This window comes from Hippocampus comes, unplaced genomic scaffold, assembly GCF_001891065.2.
Source record: "Hippocampus comes isolate QL1 unplaced genomic scaffold, H_comes_QL1_v1.1 scaffold339, whole genome shotgun sequence".
NCBI lineage: Eukaryota > Metazoa > Chordata > Actinopteri > Syngnathiformes > Syngnathidae > Hippocampus > Hippocampus comes.
In genome coordinates, this window is record NW_017806854.1 from 309,325 (window position 1) to 328,069 (window position 18,745).

Here is an 18,745-nt window from a genome sequence, read left to right on the forward strand (position 1 = left end):
GGCCAAAAATTCATTTCTGCTTCGCCATATGTGACCGTGGAAGCTACTACTGTGGCGGATAAAATAAGGAGTCCTCTGTGTGTGTGTGTTGTTGATGTGCGTCTTTTTCAGCACAAGCCCATCCTGTACGCAAAACGCTCACTAAAATAAACGAGATCGGCAGGAGCTTGTCAAGCGCCGCTTGACAAGGCTAACACGCAATCAGACGCTGTTGGATTTTCTTTGTCCCCATTTGTAAATTGTGGAGAGCTCAGAAATGTGCACCGCGACACTCGCTCAAAAACACGATGATGAAGATTCCTGATGGCCTCTTGCATCCGAGTCATATGCAAAATTTTTTCCTGAATAAACTGCAGCCTATCAGTCTATCATAACATCAGGCAATTGTTGTTTGTTGTTTGCTCACATTTTTTTTAGAATCCTATCAACAATGGATTACATTCAACAGGTCCACTAATGGCATTTTCATTTGACAATGGCCTCAAGCAAAACGCCCCCATTCCGTCAAGTGAAAGTCAACAAAACGCAAGGCAGCGTCAGTGGCTGATCTTCTGTATGTTTTCCACTGAGAAAAAAAAAAAGACTCCGTTTTGAAATGTCTCCGCTTGCTCTCAAGGTTAAAAGCAGAAAAATGGCCATGCTGAGGCGCTGCGAGGCATGAATAAAAATGAGGCAGAAGATGAAAGTAAATCAAGGTCTTGAGAAAAGAGGCAGCTGTGAATTGCTGGTGATGAAAAAAAAAAGCTATTCAATGATTTTGACCTACGATGCTTCTTCCTACTATCCATACATAAATGGTGGAAACGGGCTTCTGGCTAAGCATGACGGAGGCGAATCCACCTTTTTGCTCCTCACAGCTGATGAAGATGAATATCTGCTGCCGTCCTGACAGGTTCCCCATCACTGATTCCTCTGCTTGGCTTTCCAAGCATGAAAAACTGCCGCCGATCAAATGTCAGCATCCATCTATCATACGTTTGTCATGCAGTAGAATAACACTGTTGGAGATTAAAATAAAATAAAAAATCTAGATTGATCAAATGCTTAATGACTCTTTGTTGTCAGTACCAGCACTTTCAAACTGGGAAATTAAAAGCAAGGGAAAAAAATGGTTGCCGGTCCGTGAACAGCATGTACTTGTCTCAACTAGTGTGTGACTCAAAAAAGGTCAGGGACCACTCGTAAACTGTATACACAGTATACATTGTTTGGAGAAAAAAAAAGTCGATTCATACTTCTTTTGGAACTCATTTATGACTAGACATCTTCCTCTCACTAACATTGCTCTCTCCATTTTTATGTCCGCAAATAGCGAAGAAAAATGAATTAGGCAAATTGTGATTCCTGCTCGGCTCCCGATGAGCGTTGCCGTTCCCCGAGCTCCTCACATCAGACACACTCGCAAGACTTCAATCAATGGCTCTTCCGTTTTTAGAAGCAGCCACCCCCGTTATCAAGACAAAGCAGCCGACGCCTGACTACCAGGCGTGTGCAGCCAGGAGCTCACTCTCGCCACCCTCCTCCCCCTTCCTCTTCGTCTTGCGCCCCCAAGACAGGGAAAGCCTGCCAGGGAGAATCCCCTTTTCATGAACCGCGGCGCTCTCGCCTGCTCAACTGGGCCGGGATGACAAGCTGACTCCAAAGAAAAAGACGAGAAGTGGAGGAGATTTTTTTTCCCTTCTCCCCATCTTCCCTCCTCCTCCTTGCTTCTCTGATTTTGCACTCCATGCATCCTCTCTTGCTCAGTCATGGAGTGTCGCCCTCGCTCACTGATTGGTATGCAGAGCCAGGCCTGCTCTGTTCTGCAGTGTGGATCTGCCGCTGCGTGTCAGCCAGAGAGGGGAATCGTACTGCAGTGGCGGGTGGGGCTCGCCAACATGCTTGCGCGCCAACAGAAGAGAAACCTCCTCTCCCCTGCACCAGGAAAGCCGTTTTGGAATGATCATCTGAGGAGCGATATACTGTAGTATGGCATACAAACCACTCGCACGGGCTAATCTGATTCAATATAAATGCTTCCTTGCTTTAGATTTACAGCCTCAGAGAGTGATTTTATTGATTTTTTTAACATTCTGCTTTTTTTTTTTGTGGTTGTAGCAAGGTGTAATACTTTGACTCGGGCAGTAGGCGGAGGACACCCTGAACTGGTTGCCAGCCAATCGCAGGGCACACACGGACCATTCACGCTGCCGATCACATCTAGGGACAATTTCGAGTGTTCCATGAACCTGCCATTCATGTTTTTGTAACGCGGCAGGAAACCGGAGTACCCGGAGAAAATCCGGAGAACCACCTCATCCATATATGTATACTAAGTATGAATGAGACAATAAAAGGGTTGGTTCCCTCGTTTTGTTTGCTACAGAGCGACGCTGTCATGCAATCTATTTCTACGTACAATAGGCTGCAGGCCATGGCTTATTGTAATCATTGTCACGGGTTATTGTGATTTGCAATAACTGCACGCACTGCAGATATTTCTGCAAAGTCCTCCTAACGGAAAGGTAGGAAAAGCAGGGCTTCAGCGTTTAATATTACAGTCCATAATCCACTTTAGAGGACTCATAAGCTGTAAATCAAGCAAAATGAGGTGGCTAAGCATCGCGGAAGACACTTAACGTCTCGATTAGCGGGCTGCCGGTATTAAGGTGGAAGATGATAGCCAGGTTTGCTTCATCTGGATAGTAACGTTGGAGCGAAAGCAGCAGGAGGCATCCAGGAGTCACCTGAGCATCAGCGGCCCGCTTTCCACTGCACCGGTGCGGAGACCTCTGTGGATTTTCTCTCCCGGCGCTGCTTGAGCCCAATTACACTTGAAGCAATAAATCCTTAGCAATGCAATTTCCCCTCTCGACAAATCTGGAGGGCTCCGACACTCCTTTTCCACTCCAACACGCCCTTCCTTGTTTGTTTCCTTATTCATGACTGCGCGTGATATGTCTCGCTATATAACCATTAGGGTGTATTATATTTTCTGAAAAAGAAAAATTCTTGAACTCCCGAGCGAAAATTCTTTCAAAACTGAATGAACGTGGACGCCATTCCTCTGCCGAACTGCTTAAGAATGGTCAGCCTGTACCTATGAAACGCGCCGAACATAAACATCATTCTAATGCGAATGAGATTCCTCCCGCGGGTCTGAAAATGGCATGTAGCAACTCTCAACCTTCAACCGCGGACTCTTTTGGATGTGGCTTTTAAAATTTAATTAAGTCTCTGTTGCCTATTTTTAACAACTGGCTCAATGATTCAAAGCCCGCGTTGCCTTTTTTCTCCTCTGCTGGGCTGTCCGCGTGTGTCATTGTAGCCTTCGTGCAAATTCGCCTCATGGTGGGCCTGCGCCGGCGTTTGTCTGCATTTGTGTCTATTTTCCTGACATGCCCACCAACACGATGGGCATCCATCCAACACGATGTGCATCCATTAGAAAAGTGAGCCAGTTTCTTTTCATCCCTATCTGTGTCTGGGCACATGCATAAACCGCGCTCGGAGATGAGTCATGAAATGACACTCTATAGGGACGCGAACCTGCTCTCATTTGTGAGATCTGAATGTTTTCAAGCTGAGATATGAAGAACGACTTGAAGGGAAGCAGCCTTTTATTTTGGCCTGCTTTCTGCTTTGGAACCAGCGCCGCTGGAGCCTGCTCATGAAAAGCTCTGTTTCTGAATAATAAAGCCTAATAAGGCTCAGGCGCAATTAAACCATCTCGGTTGGCCCACAATCAAACAAACCACGTTCTCAAAGTGACCTCGCTGTCCTTAATGTGCTCTCCACTCAAGTCAAGACAAGAACAGGTTTGGATTGGAACCGCAGATAACTTCCCAATGCCACCATAACAAATATGATTTCATTCGCTCCGCTGACGACACAGTCTGGGGTTCACTGAAAGCAAAAGCTTTGACTTGGAAGTAAAGCAGGTTTTTCTATACATACGGTCACCTTAGTTTTGTTTTAAACAGCAATCGGGTCACTTTTAAGGAGATCACAAGAGTTGAAAATGCAGGGGTTGAACAAAGAAAGAATAAAAATGTCCAATCTTCATGCCATCTGCATCTGTATGCAACAGCAGGATACAAAATAAACTAAAATGATGTGATTCTATCTTAGCACGTGACGGTGTCCCTCTTTGCGGCTCTTCTCCGCAGCGACCGGGAACGGTGCGCTGTCACCCGATGGAATCAGAGAGAAGAACACGGGGAGAGCTTCGGCTCTCCTGCGGCCGCCCCGACAAACACACCAGAGAGTCGGCACATTGTGTTTTATGACATTTAGTCATACAGCCGTTGGGACGGTCTTAAAATGAGTCACAGTCTGACTCACTGCTGCTCTTACGGCCTAATCAAAGAGAATGATGACTACCCAGAGGCAGCTTTTGCGATCCTCCATAGGACTGTTATTCTCTCATCGGCCACAAAATTAGATACGCTCACATTATCTAGAGCAGGGATTGGCCATCCGTGTGTCCCGCGACCACGCTGAATTTATTTTGGTCTCCTATTTTTTGTATGACAAAAACCTGGAGTGTGGAAACTTTTTATATGCACCGCACATCTCGCTTCATGGTTATGATGAGATGAATTCAATCACTTTGTTGTATAACAAAGTGATCCCTCCTGCGTCCTCCTCTTTCTCCCGTTCTGTCATCCATCCATCCATCCATCTCGTCCATCGGCAAAGGCTGCATTTATATAAGACACGCAGTTGCCGCGGCACTCAAAGCCAACTGCAGTAAAGTGGATCTCCATCCCGGCCTCTGTTGTGAGAGAACTCCAAATGGCATCGCCGCTCACTCGGAATTAATGGAGTTCGTTACACACAAGGGGGAGGATTTTCTTCAATAGCGGATCTGCAGTGTGCTCCAAGCCTCTCCATTCCAAACGCAAGCATCAAAGTTGCTCTGCTGCGTGGGGTAAAGAGGATATTTTGCGCAACAACTAAATCCACACCCCATGAAACTGCTTGTGGGGCAAAAAATAAATAAATAAATCATCATAATGATGAATACTCAGAAACATGTGGCATCATTCGCATTAGTTTGGATTCATGCTAAATCGAGAGCAATGCAGAGGTTATTTGGATATCAAAAAGAGGTTATTTTATAAGGGCAAATTAAATACTGAGTTGAATTGAATTAAAAGGGATGCGGAGACGCAACAGAGTTGCAGCACAACAAGGTGAGTCAAGCAATCAGACGAGAAATGTCAGCAAAACAAGATTGAGCATTTACAAAACAAAAGAGCGAGAGAATAACGAAAAACATGGCTGCCTGCGTTCTTGTGGATTGTGTCCTTGATTGGTATCGTTTTAATTTTGTAAACGATCATCATGCTGTTCGAATAAAATTCAATTCAGTTTGAAAGCAACTTGTACTCCTGCAGCTTACTGAGAAGTTGTTAGCGTTACGTCTCCAACTTTGCTGCTTTTTGAGTTCCTTCGCATTTTGCAAGTTGTTTAAAGATGCGTGTCTGCTCAAAGAAGTATGAATGATTCTTCTTCCCCGGAGAGCCGCAGAGGACTGCTGTAATATTGCGCAATCTTCTCCTTTGTTTTCCACTCCCCGGACTAATACATCCAAACTTCAGGGTGCAAATCAAATCAAGCGCCGCGTGTTATTGTCCTCATCGTTCATCACAGTGATCTGCTTGTTTTTGCAGCTTGATCCACAATGTGCACTTTAAGCGCATAGCAATGCAGGTGTCGTCGGTGAATAATCTATTTTCCAATGTGATTGCTTCAACCTTTTAAGGTAATTTATCGCAACAGAACACAGAGGCAGCAGACATCCGTTCCAAATAGCCTGATCTGCATTCCAAGTGATCGCTCACTCCTGACATGACAGAGAATTATCGCCGATGCACATACTCTCCCCCCCAAAAAAAGGTCTGCGTTGCCATGGTGAAAATACGTGTTAAGGGAATGCTGCTGTGCAAGACACAACACAAATGCAAGCCTGGAGGACTAAGGAGACATTCTCCATTTATACAAAAAAAAAAAGACACGCGCACTCACACAGAGTCATAGAGGCAAAATCTTAATCCTCCAGGACAACATGTTCTGGTGAATTTGCAGCTCTATTTCTTCCAGCGCAGCTGGCTCAGGGCCCCACTTCCCGGGCTAACAAGGCCTGCACGAGGCCACTCAGTCCCCCCGGATGAGAGCTGCTGGCTGGGCTACAGAAAACGATAAGAGCAGGCTGTGCCAACATTGTCGAAGACATGCACCGAGAAAATTAATCAACGCTTCATAAATGACACACAATCACACACGTTTAGATCTATGATTAGTATTCTTTTCTTTTAATCCCGCTAGCCTCAGCTACAGCGGCCTGCTTTCAAGTCATAGCAGAGTTTGGCGAATACAAAAATAGAATCGGTATTGATCTCGCCGCGAGATCTCGTTACACATGTCCTATTTATCCCTGCAAATATGTTTGTTGGTGCGGCAGTTTGTCATCTCGCTGTCACAAATCGAATCAAGAAGGTGCACATCAACATCAGAGGAAGCTGGAAATTTTCCACTGGAATAAAAAGGAATAGTTACTGCAACGCTGGACCTTCAGATCAAGGGGAGTGAATAAATCCTCCGTTTTTTTCTGCTACTACTTCGTAGCACCTTTTCTACCACGACCATCCATCCATTTCCTGTATTGCCACTTCGCTGTCACTGCGCTGCGTGTCCTATACACCATGTGATATCAGCGGCAGTACATAAGCAGCAAAGCCAGGATAACAAAATTTTGCGCCGCGCGATTGGCTGGCGACCATTCCACGATGTACCCCGGACTGGTCGCGTCAAAGTTTGTGGGCCATCACATGAGGAGAATTGGCATCGATAATGGATGGAAGGATAGATGGACCTCTAAAGCAGCTAATTGGGGTCGCCATGACGATAACAGCCACCCTCTTCAACTCATTACAAGCCAGCGGACCATCCAAACAACATCGAAGCTGTTCATTTGCGCTAAAAGTGCTACTTTCTTCTGCATTAATTCCGTTTCAATGAAGACCGTGAAGAAGCAATTATAGAAATGAATGAGGAGATGGTTATGAACTAATTAAGTGTAGTGCATGATCATGATGTTCCGGGAAAGTAAGGCCGACAAATGGATCAGGAGGCATTCAGAACGGAACGGTGCAGGAAGTGAATGAAACAGTGGATGAGTAAAACAGTGGGCGACCAACAGGTCACGCCGGTTAAATTCTAATGCCGGCCCGTTGTAAGTCGCCGCCTGCTGAGCCCACTGCGGACGCATCCAGCTGCGACAGCCCACATTCATCTTTGAGAGAGAGAAAAAAAACACGTCATTTTGCTCACGGGAAAAGAAACGATACTGTAATACCTTATTGAGCAAACAATAATGCTCAAGTTAAATATTTAATGTCTGCTGTCTGTCTGCCCACAAAATACAATAAAAGTGTGCCCACGGTGACCGAGTCCTATTTGTTGCTTGTACACGGTTGGACAGCGCTGCGCATATCTGCCTCTCAGTCGGATGGGGTTTCGAGCTCGGCTCAGGTTTTCCTGTGCGGACTGGCTGGCAACCGGTTCAGGGCGTGCCCCGCCTACTGCCCATTGACGGCCAAAATAGGCTCCGGCATACTGTGGGAATTAGTGGAAAGATTCTGCGGCTCCAATTGATCTTAAAAATGAAACATGAAATGTGGCCAATAAGCACTTACACGATCTTAACGATACTCACGAGTGTTTTGTTCTGAGGAAGCGTTCGTGTGAGTTTTCGTAATGATCATGTCTGACATGCTGCGGCGGAGCCAATTTCCAGTGCAATTACTGATCATTCCAAAAGCTCATCAGAATTTGTCATGTGTGCGGGGAGCTAACAGGGGAGGCATGCGTGTGGCCAATGAGTTCAGACTTCACATCGAATACATGTTTTAGCCATTGATGGAAATGGTACTTAGTGGCTTCTTGGATGATGAATTGATTTTCACACAGATCCCCATCGACTACCATTAGTGCTTTTTTTTTTTTTTTTAATGATCCCAGGAGATATTACTGCCGTAATTTACAGATCTGATAAAGAATCAGGGCTTGTTTTGCAAGCTGAGCTCACATTTATTTCTAACACTCCCAGGAACATGCATCAAGTCGGCTTTGCTTACTGTGCTTGCGTCAGGAGAAATTATTCCGAGTCGTTTGGACGCGAGAACGCCAATCTGTCTTTCGGGCTGCCACATGGAAATGGCGGGGAGAAATAGAAGGGAGAAATGTACGGCTGACTTGATAGATGTTGAGGCTTCTGGGACAAAGATAAAAAGAGTGATGTTTTCTGGACTGTAAATGAGGGGCCTTGTTAAGTCTGCAGCCTCCCACCTACGGCGCAACCGCATTGATTTATTGTGATCAACTGCTGCTCAGTTGCGGCTGCTGCTAAAAGATTTTAAAATGCACCAGAGGGACCTTTAACAGGAATTTTAGGGCCTGATTTACTACGTTCTCAAACATTGCAAATGGAAACGGGTATGCCACACAGCGACGGCAGAACGAAAACTTAATGGGATGAAATACAACCATAAAATCAAGTAAAAACGAATGATCGTCACACGCGGTGACGGTAATTTTCGTGGCACTGCTCAGGTTTAACCCGACCACTTCGAATCACTTTAACGTCTTGGCTGAGATCTGAGGGAGAGATTTGTTCAAACTTTCTGCTCTTTGAACAAAGAAATTGGAAAAGGACTGAAGTGAACCCGATGTCCCGTCTTTGCTCATAATAATCTTAATCTTGCCACCATACAACTGCATCAGGCAATTTAATTCCAGCGTGGGGACAAAAGAACACAGGATGTCAAGGTGTGTCATCAAGCAGAGACTCTTTGTGATGAAGGCCTATCGAAATAAATGTGACTTGACTTTATGGCTGACTGACCAAAGAGCCCTGACATTTGAGACGAACAGAACCAACAACTTCCATGAAAACGGACACGAACAGCAACGGAAAACGGACTGCCGGTGGCCACCTGCCACCGTCATGGGCAACACCTGCGGCAGTCGGCGCTTATCAAGACCGCATCTCGCTAAGCATCTCGTTGGACTAATTGCAGTTATCATCATCCTCAGCTGGAGGCAGAGCCAAATGTCTGGCACTAACCTATGTCCTAATTATGTAAATATTGAGATGAAAAGCACTCCTAGGCCATGAATACAAAACAATTAAATGGAAACACACACACAAAATAAAAGTACAGCTATAACTGAGTCGTTCCCTCAAAGACCAACTAAGACTTATCGGAGAACATGAAACTTAAAAAACAAAAGTCTGCTCGGTTTTCTTCCCTTCTTGTTCTTCCATCTTGTTTATGGTGAAGCGTCCAGATCACGGCTGCAGGTGCTCTGTAGCAAGCAGAGGTCAACAACTGCCCTTCTCTTTCTTCCCTTACTAAATTATTCATCCAGGCGAGAACAGACAAGCCCATCACTTGAACCAGAAAGGGCACAAATCTGACAACAACATCTCTCCTCAGGTTCTGGCCGGCCCAGAAAAAAAAAAAAAAAAGTGGTGTAACTTATGCAGCAGATTGAACATATTGAGCAGGTCGTTGAAAGTTGCAGAATCTACCTGCAGACATGCCCCAGCCACTTCCTCTCCGCACAGCTCTTGAGACAGAGCGTCATTATCCGGCGGCGGCATAATTACGTTCAAGTTTCATTTGTGGCTTTGAGCAAGCTCGATGGGAAAATCGTCCACCTACGTGTGACAGAAAATCCCGTTGTTCTCTGAATATCTCTACCTTTGCTGGAACTGACTACAGCAACAGGTTTTGGATAAATATAAGGTTTCCTCAAAGCATGAAATAGAAACCAATACGAGTGCTTCGTTTAGTTTTCTTTAGCACAGTTCCTTCTTGTAATTTTCTGATTAAAAAAAAAAAAAAACGACCATTTGGGTCCTTTGAACCCATGCTCGGCCGTTTCATACGAGCGATGGTTGTAAAAACAAAGAGGGAGCAGGATAAACAGGGGCAGGAGGGGAGGCGGTGTGCCCTGTTTCACCCATGCTCGGCCGTTTCATACGAGCGAGGGTTGTAAAAACAAAGAGGGAGCAGGATGAACAGGGGCAGGAGGGGAGGCGGTGTGCCCTGTTTCCATGGCAATCGACCCGCAGAAGATAAATGATTTTTTTTTTTTTTCATGGCTGCACATAAACATTCCGCTCCATTGGCTCTTCACCTCCTCAACTTTGTCATCCCCGAACTTTGCTTCTGTGGCATAATATTTCGAGAAGCTGCTGTTTGCTGGAGTCCACCACCGAGACAATATTGAGATGAGACATTTGTAGAAGCGGCCTCTCTCCTCGCATGCAAATAAGCCGCCGCTCGCCCTGTCGTACCTTTTCTGTTGGCTATCATGATACAAGGTGCGGGTTCCGGATCTGGCGGCCCTCTTTGAATGTGGAACGTGTGTCGGCAATTAAACCCTAAGCAAGGTGCAAAGCTGATGGCAGTCTGGAGTATAACAACCTGCACCCAGAACAATATTTGTGCGTCATCGTGATCCGACTCACTCAAGAGAGATGAGCAAAAACTACATGAGAGCAGCTCGACCTGAGGGATTTTTATGACATTCTCATCATCTCCACTCTGTTGGTTTCCGCTGCGTCTGTCACATAAAGGCAGAAATGCAAGCGCTTGTTAAATTATCCACTCAATTAAAAATCATTCTTCTTCTTCGCCTCCTGCAAAGTTGTGAACGAGGCAACCGGTCAGAAAGCGAGGGAACAAATTCCCCGCCTTGTCCAATGCAAATCAACACCCTCTATCGTGCCCGTGGGGCTGGCGGAGAGGCGGATGCCGATTACGTATTGGTTGCGGTGAATTGATGACAGCCCCTCATTTTCACATCAGCTCGCTGGCAGGCACTTTGAAAACCATTTGGCTTAATCAACCATGTGAACACATCGCAATGAGTTTTAAAGACATGACTTCGTCTTCGGTGCTTCATAAATTCAACTGCATCTACGCCGGATTATGTACAATTTTAATGATTTGAACCATAATTGGCCGCTGCTTCAAATGTGATCTTGTAAACGAGCAGTGCTCAATGCGTGGGTGGATTAAAAGGGTGTTGTAGCACGCAGAGTATATAATCAAGTACCATCATGGCACGATGAGAGATTTTGGCACGTGTCAATTCAAGCCATAATGGCGCCCACCTACTTTGTTTTGCCTGATAGGCTCCGGCCCAGATTCCAGCCCCACGCATTCACTCATCTGAGCATCACCTCACGAAACTCGTCGTCATGCACCTCATCGCTCATCTCGCAGAAGCTCCCGATATTATGGGCCTTTAAGAATGATTTACCGTATGGCCGGCGCGGCCTTACGAAGCTTCTACTCTGTTAAATGTTTGACCCGGTCGAAGCCCCGCTTTCACTTCCAAATGTGTGTTCTGGTCTCGCATTTTAAGGTGGATGTCAACCACCAGTGAGTTTTTTTTTTTATTTTTATTTTTTAGATACGGTAATAGACCAGCAATCATGTTCTCATGCTGGTGTTGCTGACCATCTGGCAACCATTCGCAGGCCGCCTTTTCAGCACCTTTCCCACCCACCTGTACCTTCTCTCTTCATCGGGACACTGCTGATTCAACTAGCGCTATTTTGTTTCTTACTGACCGGATGGCATCATATTGTATGCTCCCAACTTACGGGTTGCGTTGGGAGATTTTTTTTTTGTTTGAACGGTTAATAAAGGTTCCGCTGTGGTGTTTTTCTAGTGTTTTGAAGTAGCCCATTTTCTAGGCCACTTTGTTCAGAAATTGCTCATTTAAAAACTCACTTGAGTTCTACATGACTGCGATAAAAATGAAGTGCTCTTTTATGTCCGAGGCTTCCAATCAATGCTCTGCGTATCAAAGCGCTCACATGCAGTGTCCTATTTCTATGTTAATTTGAGTTCATGCTCCACCCGGCAACAGCCACGGATTTTCCGGGTTGTATTTTTAGTCTCCAAGTGGGTCATATCACTGCGTCTGCGGTCCTGTGATTACTATTGATCTGCACAGGGGGCAACAAATACATGACTGGTTGGGTGCACATATGGTACAGTGCTGTGATGCGTGCTTCAGCCCCGCTTGGTTTGCTGTGCAAAGATGCCGCAGTATGACAGCTTGATGCGGGAACTTTTGATACTCTGTACACACTGGATGTGCGGAGAACTGCCGGCAATGTAAACACGCCGCGACAACAAAAGGAGCACCGAGCAGAAACACGCATAGCTGACATGTTTTCTCTTCAAAGGAGCGAGCAAATCCATTTCTTGCTCCACAGACATTTTTTTGCTCATTAATTTTCATCTGAAATAGAAGAAACCTGAGTAGGCTAAAAATCCGTCCATCTGTCTTTGGGCGAGAGGCGGGATACGCACTGAACTGGTCGCCGGCCAATCGCAGGGCACAATGTTAATTTCCTCTCATTTAGATTGTGCAGGTAATGCCGTGGTAAGGTGAGAGGATACAGATGACTTTTCTTGGTATTATTAGGGTGTAAGGGTTAAGATATGCATGCAACAATATCATGTTTGGGTTTGTAGCAAACTAAAATGATCAGATATTCTAGCTATATGGACAAACAGCTCCGATGTATTACGCGTTCGATCGTAGAGTCTTTTTTGTTTTGTTTCTGCTTACCGCAGCGTTTTGGGCCCGGTCCAAATTCCCAATCTGCTTCCAAGTGCACTTCCCATATGGAGGCCAAGCACAGATACGCAAAGATATTCATGATAGCAAGCTATCAATCTTGTGAAATGGATTACATGCAGACAAATGTGAAACCAGAGTTAGATGATAACATGACATACGGTGATATATTGCAGGAATAAGTCGGTAGAACTCATATCTGCATAAATTATTATTTTTTTAATATGAGTTGTCAACAGAAAACTATAATTGAACCGCAATGGACTGAAATTGGTTAAAAAAAACAGACCGAATGAGCCGTTGTTCATGCTCCTGACTGCCATTAATCAATTCAACAAAAACACACACCCAAAGGCTACACTTACTTCTTTCATGATGTAAAACGGACAGGAGAATGCAGGAGAAAAACCCTCAAATCATCAACAGCTTTATCCAATCTCATTGAGAAAAGAAATCGCACACAAAGTGACTTGATGTAAAAAGACGACTACTAATCCAATTTCTAAATGAACAAATTGAAAAAGCACCGAGGGACACAAAGTGAGTTTTATATTCCGCATCTGTTTCCAGGTACACAAAGAACATTGTCATTATGCTGTTCAAACTAGGAAGTGTAATTTCGTTTAAAAAAAAAACGAATGAGACAGAAAGCTTTGAATTAGCTTCATACTGTAGTTGTTTTCCTGTTGTGACAACTGGCTGGTGCTCCTCTAAGATGCCATTTATGCAAATATCTAATTCCCTGAGACCAAAACTCAACTCCAGCTAAAGAATTCCTCAAGGCTATATTGCAGGACTCTTATAATGGAAAAACAAAACCCAAAAAAAAAAAAAAAAAAAAACCCACATGAGGACAGAGAATATCGCACTTAGCTTGACTGTGTACGCCCACGCACAAGTGCAGCAAATTGCAGATTGTCTAAAAACACCTACGGGAAAAAATTCATCATAGCCAAATGCAGTTGTTGCATTGTTTGGATTTCATAAACTACAAATGAAATGTTTCATTTAAATATGGACTTATTTAATGAATAACATGAATATTCAGGAGGTCAACAAGAGAGTTTTGAAACTACAACCGTGGTTCAACAGGACTACTAAAGAAGAATAAATATCTGCAACGATATTAAAAACAGGCAGTAGGAGCCGGGATTGTTGATCATAATCTTCGATCAGTGTAAATGCAATTGTGTGAAAAAACAAACTTACCGCAACACTCACACAACGACACAACATGGAACGGACTGCGACTGAGAAATGCTCCCTGTGAACATTTTTGGGGTTCATTTGCACGGGTGGAAACGGTGCAGGGATTTGGGCTTGGCTCTCTTGGACAGTCCGAGTCGGATTGGCCGGGTGCACGTCCTCAGGGGCTCCAGTCTCTTGGCCTCCCATGATCGTGCTGCGCAAAAAAAGCACAATGTAGAGGGACGACTCGGCTCTTCAAGGTTTGCATTTGTTGGATGGTGTGTACTGTAAGTGTGCTTGATGATACTTTCACGTTCTTCAAGCCTCTCCTGCCGAATGTACGTTCAATTTACGTGACGTAAGCGGACTCGAATCGGAAGCAGTGAGACGGCAATGTTGCCGCAATAATGTTGTACGGTGTGACAACATGCGGTCATTTGTTGTCAAAGCTTTGTACCGTATATATTCCAGCTTCTCCGTGACCCTTGCAGTACACCGTACAGGAATTGAACACGTGCACTTATTCCATTTTCCCAAATTGTTTTGCCGAAGCGGTGAGTGAACTGAGCCAACTTTCAAAGGGGAAAGCCATCATTGTGATGGGAACAATTATCAGCACCTTTGAACGAAAGATTGCGATCACTGACTCACCGTGGCTTTGTGGCTGCGTGAGAGGCAGACCCATGAAGGACGGGGTCCACGCTGTCCTTTTCAGTTCTGTCTGATGAGTCTCTGGAAGCCACGTATTGAAAGTGAGACACAGCCAGGGATGAGTGGCTAATCCTATTTTATTTGTTATCTCTTCCTCCTCATACAATGCGCCTCCATTCACACCGGCGTTATCGTTTCCCTGCAGGTAATTGAGGAAGGGGAATGAACCTCTGAATGCTGACAAGGGGTTCCGAAATGATTTTTTTCGCACCCTGAATAAACCTTTTAAAAAGATTATCTTTGAAACAAGTGAGACTGAGTTCATTTTGGATTTTTTGGAGCAGGATTTAAAAAAAAAAAAAAAAGTAATGAAAATCAATTTTTGTGTTTCTCTACAAGACAAAAAAAAAAAAAAGAAAATTAACCTTTGTGGTTCTCTGTGGCTTGACTTGATGCTTCTTTGGACACGTGGTATGCAATGGGCACTTCCTGTTCACCTCCACGGCGGGTTATACAACAAGCCTCTGGATCTCGAACACATATTTCGATGCTGCGGCCTTCATCCGGATCTAAACAACAAAAAAAATACAGTCCATGAAAACACAATTTTACAAAATGGTCTCAAAGTATCTTTTGTAATGGTGACGGTTTAAGATAGTCAGAAAGTTGTCACAATGTAATAAGGACGATCCAAAGTTACTGTTTGTGTATACAGTATACCATGGCATCGAATAAAGGTGAACATTTTAACTTCAAATTTCATCCAAAGAACTAAAACTAGGGTCCCAATTGAGACAGATCCTTCCAACTTGCATTTTTTTAATTTAATTTTACTTTTTATGTGAAGTGAGGTTGATGACATTTGTGACTTCGGCCAACAGACAAAATAACTTTGAATGAGAAATGAGGTGGCCGGTTAATTGGAACACTAAAAACAGTTCTTATATCAACAATGGTCTTTGAGCAACTGCCTCAAAGGGAATGTTCTTAATAGTCTCGAGCCACGGAGACTGAAAAGCTCAATTGAAATGAGATGTAGTTACCTAAAGTTGAATCTCTGCGGAGAGCCAGTTCTGAACAATTGTGACATTTGTGACATTTGCGCTTGGAGACTTCACTACACAGAATGTCCCCACACTGCTCAGGAGACGTCCCGTTGTCACATGCAATTTCACTTTTACAGATATCAAAATACATGTTGAGTTCCTTTAAGACCAAGTCAAATTCATTTTTCATCTTGAACTCCAGGCAGTGGATCGGGTCGTGGGGCGGCGGCCTCTTGTTCCCGGCATCAGTGGAAAACTCTGAAGCAATCATGTCCTCCCCTGATAAACCTTGAGTACAGTTGCTATCCGTGTTGAAATCTCCATTGGCGAAGTCCTCAACGTGACACTCAACGCGACCGCCTGCCGCTTGGCCTTGGTCCTCCTCCATCCCTTTTGGCCTCTCCGCATGCTTACCCTCCGCTTCAAGCATGGGGCGCTCCATTTGTGGGGATTTCATGAGCTGCACGGACAAGCTGGCGTGAGGACAGCCGTTCCCTTGGACAGCATCATCATCATCATCATCATCATCTGGTGACAGTAGGATCTTGTGGAAGTTGTCAAAGCCCGCTGGCACATGGGTGCACATCGCAAAAGCGGAGAATCTGTCCTGCCACTTTTGAGCCATGACGCGATCTGTGTTTTGTGAGAGGAGTCTGTGGCTTAATTCGCAAGGCCCCGATTTAATGGTATCGCTGAATGAAGTCAAAAGCTCAACTTTGCGCTCCAGCATCTCCACTGTTTGTTGGCATTGTGTGATGTCAGGTAGCGCTGCCTTTCCTGGTGTCAATTGGCTACCCTCTGTGAAGCCCCCCTCGAGTGTTTGCTCACTTATGTCCACATTGCTTGGGCTATGTTGTTGCAGAGCCAGCTCATCTGATTTTAATTCACCTGTCATTACTTTGATTTCCTTTGGCTCGTCCCGTGTGCCGGCTCCAGGCAGTGAATGTTGAACATGTGGGGCCTTCAGGTCGTCGCGGCTGACAGGCAAACAGCTGGACCGCTCTTCCAAATGATGGCCCGCAATAACACCGCTTTGCTGTCTTCCATCCCCAGCTGCAGGAGGTTTTGCGGTCCTTTGTGGACTAATGCTGGGACTTGATGTCAGGTGACAGCTGCCTTCGTAGCCAGATGTGTTGTGCATTCCAAAGGAGGGGACAGAAAATGACTCACTCAATTTTTCTTTTTTGTCTTCATGTTGTTGTGCTCTGCTCTGGTTAGGAGATCGAACGGACCCATTCGAAGTCGGCTGCGATGGTTTGGCATCAGATGCGGGATGAAGAGATATTTCCAGCTCACAGTCTATTACTGATGGAGGTAATTCTTCACCTGCGACGCTCTCAGAGTTAAAGCTATTCTCTTCAGCCGCCCTGACAGTTTTGCTCCAGAGTGCAGGCTCCATTACTCTGCGAAGGTCTGCATCATTATCTCCTTCAGCAGCCTCTATGCTGATTCCCGTAGACATGTGATTCTCTGGCGTGTGATGAACTCTTTCCCTCTGTGTTCCGGCCGCCATCTCATCGTGCTCTCCATTTGCCCGTCCGAAGTTATCAGTGCTTTCTGTTTCAGCTGAAATGTACATGGCTTGTGGAGCGTGGTAAGAGATAAGTAATACCTCAGTACATTCAACCGGAGAGACGGTGTTGCTTGTTCCATTATCGTTAGCTCGCTCATTTGTTTCCCTGTGGCACACAGCATGACTATCACACATGTCCACTTTGCTTTTATCCTGTGCCAACATTACGGGAATACCCTTATCAGGTGGAGGGACAAATAATTGAAACTCCTTAATAAGACTGGGAGATTTCTCTCCCTCATCTCGTCCCACCCCCTGTTGGAAGATAGTATTGGTGAAATCCTCCTCCTTTTGATTACTCTCATCAAATGCAACAGATTGGCTACATGTCCTTGGAACAGTGTCATGTCCATTGGAGTGGCAAGAGAAATCAGACTGATGTCTGACTTCCCCATCATTGGACGATTCATTTTCACAAGGTAAGCTACAATCAGTAGGAGGTTTGTCTTCAAGTGATTTATCCAGGAGTTGATGCTGGGGATGCGTGGACATGTCAGCAGTGGGGTCTTTCAAAGTGCATGACCCCGATAATGGGCTTGGGCTGAGCTTGTCTAGCTGATCATAATTTTTCAGATGAAGAAAGGAACTCTCTTCACCGGTGACACAGATTTCAGGTGTGTTTGAGATTGTGCCTTCAGCCTGAGGCCCGACAGATACTGGAGTGTCTTGAATTTGTTCACAGGGTTTTTTGTCCAGAATATGTCCATTTAGTTTGAAGCATATAAGGTCTGAATCCGGGGCTGAGGCCAAAGGTGGGGCTCCAAGAGTTTGTAATGTCAAAAAATCTGGGAGGTCACACGTGCTTGAATTGCTGTTTGTCACTGTATCGTCTCTTTTTGCTCTTTTGGGGGAGAGGTGGAAACATTTAGTCTCTGTTTCAAGGCTCATGCTTCCATGCATGATGGCATCCATTTTGTCTGTAAAGGAAAGATGTTTGAAAAATTATAATACAGAATATGTGCTGCATACCCAAGACAAAGTCAAGAGACAACAATCTGTCATCCACTGATGGTCAGCAGCAACAATACTGTTGAAAGAACAAATAGTTTAAGTCTTACATTAAAACAATCCTTAGAGTAAAATGTGTTAGCAACCAACAGATTTTTCTTTTCAGCATCACAGCTGTCAACTGTCCTACATTTCAAATAGCATATATCATTTTTGGATAGTGCTGGTTTTGGTCAAAATCAACACAATGATTAAATCTAATGGTTATGTGTGTTATTAATTTGATTGTAATCTCTTATTGTAGATATACTTATAATAATTATAACATACAATCTGAACAGCTTGATTTTATTTTGATTGCATGATGTGAAAGTACCGGCACATTAAAGAGGGAGAATTTCTAACATTCATTTATCTTAATGACAATGTTGGAAATATACCTCTGAACTTCATTTTCCAACCCTTTCAACCGCATGTATTTTGGAAAATGTTGACCTTATGTTCAATATTTGTTCAAAATTGTGTTTCTGTTTAGCTCATTCACTCATTTCTCACGTGCTACATAGAGTTCGGCGAAATGATATGAAAATTAGCTCATAAGAGAATGCTTCTATTGTATTTAAAAAAAATGTATCGCTAGAGAGCCCAAGATACTAGTGTATGCACATTGTTCCATTCAAAA

The 18,745-nt window shown here is 44.5% G+C and overlaps 1 protein-coding gene across 1 annotated transcript in view; it reads right to left on the reverse strand.

Moving 5' to 3' along the window:
• Positions 1-18,150, reverse strand: part of fam49a (family with sequence similarity 49 member A) — a 36,488-nt gene extending 18,338 nt beyond the window's left edge. The window contains exons 1-4 of the transcript XR_002166600.1: positions 15,540-18,150; positions 14,922-15,065; positions 14,497-14,577; positions 13,867-14,059 (exon numbers count right to left, since the gene is read on the reverse strand). The gene's annotated coding sequence lies outside the window, so the exon portion shown is untranslated. The remainder of the gene's footprint in view (positions 1-13,866; positions 14,060-14,496; positions 14,578-14,921; positions 15,066-15,539) is intronic.
• Positions 18,151-18,745: the final 595 nt, after the last annotated feature.